We start from the raw sequence: 4,894 nt of genomic DNA on the forward strand, positions 1-4,894 counted from the left end.
TTGGTGCATTTAAGCTCTCCCATCCCCAACCTTTTACTCACCGAGTACGGCATGACACTCACATTATCCCCTAGATCACATAAGGCTTTGTTGATCGTCGTGTCGCCAATGGTACACGGTATTGAGAAGCTTCCCGGATCCTTTAACTTTGGAGGTGAACTCCCTTGAAGTATTGCACTACTCACCTTAGTGAAGGCGATAGTCTCAAGCTTCCGGATCGACTTCTTCTTTGTGAGGATATCTTTCATGTATTTCGCATAGGCCGGCACGTGATTGATTAATTCCGTGAAAGGAATTGAGACTTCCAAATTCTTCACAATTTCCATGAACTTTCCAAGTTGATCATCAAATTTGGGCTTGGCTTGACGACTTGGAAAAGGGAGTCTAATCACAATGGGCTCCTTCTCCTTGACCCTGTCTTCATTTTTCTTTGAACTTTCTTCTTTTGATGATTCTCCACCTTTGGAGCTTTGCACAATTTCTTCCTTTTCACTAGCTTCCACAACTTCATCCTCAACTTGCTTCTTCGGTACTTCATACCTTGTACCACTTCTCAAGTGAATGGCACTAACCGTTTCATGTCTAGGGGGATTACTTTGAGGTGGTAATTGCCCCTTTTGTCTTTGTGAGCTTGAAGATGCTAGTTGAGTCAATTGTGTTTCCAACATCTTGGTGTGAGCTAGGATGTTGTTGATGGTGGTTTCCTTTGCTTGGCTATCTTTTTGCATTTGAGTGAAAAATTCTTGTTGATTCTTTTGCATTTGGAGGACCGCTTTTTGGACATCAAAACCTTGGTCATTTTGGTGATTGTATGGATTTTGATTTTGGTAACCTTGGTTTTGATTGTAAAAGGGTCTTTGATTTTGGTTTCTCATGGGTGGTGGAGTGTATGTTGTTTGAGGGTTTTGAACATTTTGGCTTTTGTATGAGAGATTTGGATGGAATTTGGTGTTTTCATTGTAAAAATTGGAATAAGGGGTACCACTCTTGTATGCTTGGAAAGCATTCACTTGTTCATTTGTTCCCCTACATTCACCTTAGTCATGTCCCAAATTTCCACAATTCTCACATATCCCACTTGGGATTGATGAGGATGCCGTCATGGCATTAACATGATGCTTTGATGATTTTGAGTTTTCCTCAAGTCTAGCCATAGCTTGTTCAAACTTCAAGTTGATTTTGTCAATGTGAGCACTAAGTTGAGCACCCAATTGAGTAACAGAGTCCACTTCATGCTTTCCTCCTCTAGTAGCCTTGCGAGGTCTACTATATTGTGAGTTATGGACCGCCATTTCCTCAATCTTGTTCCATGTTTGATTGTCATCAACTTCGGTGGACATTCTATTTGATCCCATATTGAGAATGTTCCTAGAATCTTCATATAAACCATTCCAAAATTGTTGTACCAAAAACCATTCGCTAAGTCCATGGTGAGGACATGAGCGACAAATTCCCTTGAACCGCTCCCAAGCTTCATACAAAGACTCTTCATCCCTTTGCTTAAAACCCGTAATTTGAGCTCTTAGCATGTTAGTCTTTTCCGGTGGGTAGAATTTTTTGTAGAAAGCTAGAGCCAACTTCTTCCAAGAATCTATTCCGAGGGTGGCCTTATCAAGGCCCTTCAACCATTGCTTCGCGGTGCCGATTAAAGAAAAAGGAAATAAGATCCATCTAATTTGGTCTTGAGTCACGCCCGTTTGAGAGATTGCATCATAATAGTCGAAAAAGGTTTCCATATGAGAATGAGGGTCTTCACTAGGCATCCCCCCAAATTGGCTCCTCTCAACTAATTGGATGAAGGCGGACTTGAAAAGATAGGTGATGGTGGTAAATGCAAGGATTCATAGGCTTAGCATTTCATCAAACATAACATGTGCAAGAGTTGAGATCAAAACAAGCAAGCAAATAAAACATGAAAGCATATTAATTTAAGCATGAATCATTCCCCATGTTGGTTTCCCCTAATCACCCATTTAACCCTAGCTAAGAGACTACTCACTCATTATCATGTTGATCATGCTAGCAAGGTTGTCAATCATACCAACAATATGAAACATGATGAATAAATAAAAGTAATTAACAATAATTAAAAAGGGATTAAGAGAATTATACCTACTAATGATTCCAATAATAAAGCAAAGATAAAAGAAGTACTTGAATGCTTGATTGAGAGGTTGTCAATCTCCCAATAATAACCCAAATAATCTTCAATTACCCAAAATAAAGGATGAACAAAAGAGAGATTAAGGAAATAAAACTTGTATTAGAACTTGATTAATTGTTGATTACGAAACTAAAGAGAGATTTGATTGATATTAACTACTCTAATTATTGATAAGAAGAACATGCTCCTCTAATTAGACTAATGGGGTATTTATAGTGGAAATTAGGGAGGATGCATTAGGGTTAACTAAGGGCTAAACTAGTAATTACACTTTTTAGATTGAGCAAGGAGGACCCGGTATTTTTCGAGAGAAGGGCTTCTTTCTTTGTAGCTTGGAGAAGAGGAAATCGTCTTTGTCTTTGGAATCCGGGCGGAATAAGGTCGGGACGGCGGAATCGGCGTTGGAATCCGAGCGGATTCAAGGGAATCTGGTCGGATTGTGGAGGTGGAATCCGAGCGGATTAGAGCAAAGCCGCACGGATTGTGCGGCAAACGGGGACGGACGGATTGGTGACAATCCGCTCGGATTGTCACTCAGCAACACATCTTCTTCTTTTCTTCCCTTTTCTTCATAAAATCCTTGGGGATTTCCTTGGGGACTCAAGGATCCTTTCTCAACATTTCTCTTCTACTATAATATGTACAAAGGCCTTCTAATCTTGTCTCTCCTTGATGCTTGGTCATTGAATTCGATCAATTTAGTCTTGTTTTGCCATGAAAATGCAAGATTCTTACTCCTTTCCTACCAAGGGATCAAAATCTCAAAGAATATGGAAAACAAAGAACTAAAGATAAGAAATGACCCAAATATGCACTAAAAAGCATGGGAACAAGGCTAATTCGGGAGCTAAATATGCGCTAATTATGGTCACATCAACTGTGTAATATGGCAAGTAAGCATTTGCTAACCTCGGCGGATCCACCTTGACCTTTAAGTCAGGTATAGTGGACGTCATTTTCCTACCTTGAGATCGACCCAAGAGTGAAAATGGTCCTCCTAAAGTCTCGTTGGTTTCTGCATGCCAAATGAAAAAAAAATGTGCTAGATAATCCTAATAGCCATCATTTTCCTTTTTGAGTTTTACAGTCCCCAGCGGAGTCGCCAAATTCTGGACAAGGGAAATTTATCCACGCAATGTATCTTTTCAGAAAAAAAAAAACATTTTTTTATATTTTGAAAGAGTCGCCACTAAATTTTTAAATGGAACTTAGAAAACCAATTTTAGAGATTTTGGATTCGTGTGAGATTACGTGTTAGGAGGTTTAAATAATTTCATTAGAAAAACACCCAACCTCGCCCGTTGCAATAACGGCCTCTACTAATGGAAAAGGATGGCTATTTTGGTTATGACCACATGTGAGAAACGCAACCGTTATGTTAATTCTTAACATGTGAATTGAGTTTCTAAGTCGTTTTAATGCTATAAATCGTCGAGTAATTTAGCATGTGGGTCCATTCGAAAATAGAGAACGCAAACAAAGGGAGGGATAGAAAGGCTTACGCTTAGAATAAGATAGATGAGCAAACGTTAGTGGTTAATGCATAAAACAAGTAGAAAACAACCTACGACACACGACGTGGTACACGACCTTAGGCCTTGAAAAACATGCCCAAAAGCGCTTTGAAAACCGTGGCAAAAGAGGGATGGCTCACGGCCCAAGCATGGCCTTGGGTCATTTCTCGTACTGTGTGTATATTGCTTAGCTTTCTAGAATTAGACGGTAAATATAGTCTAACTAAACAAAACCAAGGTTTTAGAAAATTCATTTAACTCGGAAATAAAATGAATTAAAACTAACTAATTCCAAGTTAGACAAATTATTTTATAAAGCAAGTTAGAACAAACAAAAAAATAGCAAATTAAATACGATCTTATAATTAAATCGAATTCAAAATGCTAGTAAATTAGTAACGGCCTCTATTTATGAAAATAGGGTCGTCAAAAATTGAAGCTAAAAAGACCAAAAAAGAGAAAAAGGAGACGAGAAAGTTGTGCCATCTACATGGTTGTCGAGGCATGACTTGAGTCAAAGATTGTCCATTTTAGTCATCGAGTGTAAACGGAAGGATGATAAGCACGTACTTCCGTACTAGCGAGAAATTAGTGAAAGAAGAGATGGATTTAATTAGAATTAGAGAAGTTGTAAATTTCATTTACATATTAACTAGCTAGTTCATTTTATGTCCTAAAATGACTAATGAATTGGAGATTTAACAAGTTAAAATAAATCATCGATTTAAACATTTTATTTAGCAAGTCTTGCATCGAGAATAGTGTCACGATTATAGTTAATAAAAACAGAAAAGAGATCAGAAAGTCCAAGTAAAACGTGACAAATAATGAGCATAAAAAGACCATTTCACGAATTGAAATAAACTCATTTTAATGAATTGCCCTCTTCGAATATGAGGATATGTAAACAAGCGAGGCATTTCGGTCACTTCAGACGAAATAATCCTTTTAAACTCGAGTCAACACGGGTGTCGAAATATGTCCTGGAATCGTGGAAGAGTGTAGACTTGAAATATGTAAACAAACAAGGGTTTTTTTTGGGTGTAGGGGCACGAAAAACGAGGGCAAATAGGGACTGGTCACGCTGGAAACAGTACGAAAACAAAGCGATTCAGCTCTGTTTTTTGTACCAGTTTTGAGAGCTTTTGAGGGTTTTTTCTGAGGGTGGTTGATGGTAGATTGTGGGTGGAATGTTAGGGTATTGATGTGATGTGAC

General features: G+C 38.3%; 1 non-coding gene across 1 annotated transcript; it reads left to right on the forward strand.

The window, feature by feature from the left end:
• Window positions 1–1,422: 1,422 nt before the first annotated feature.
• On the forward strand, window positions 1,423–1,529 carry LOC141637111 (small nucleolar RNA R71). The gene has a single exon (XR_012541673.1). It is a non-coding gene; the product is annotated as a small nucleolar RNA R71 (small nucleolar RNA).
• Window positions 1,530–4,894: the final 3,365 nt, after the last annotated feature.

This window comes from Silene latifolia, chromosome Y, assembly GCF_048544455.1.
Source record: "Silene latifolia isolate original U9 population chromosome Y, ASM4854445v1, whole genome shotgun sequence".
Classification (NCBI taxonomy): Eukaryota; Viridiplantae; Streptophyta; class Magnoliopsida; order Caryophyllales; family Caryophyllaceae; genus Silene; species Silene latifolia.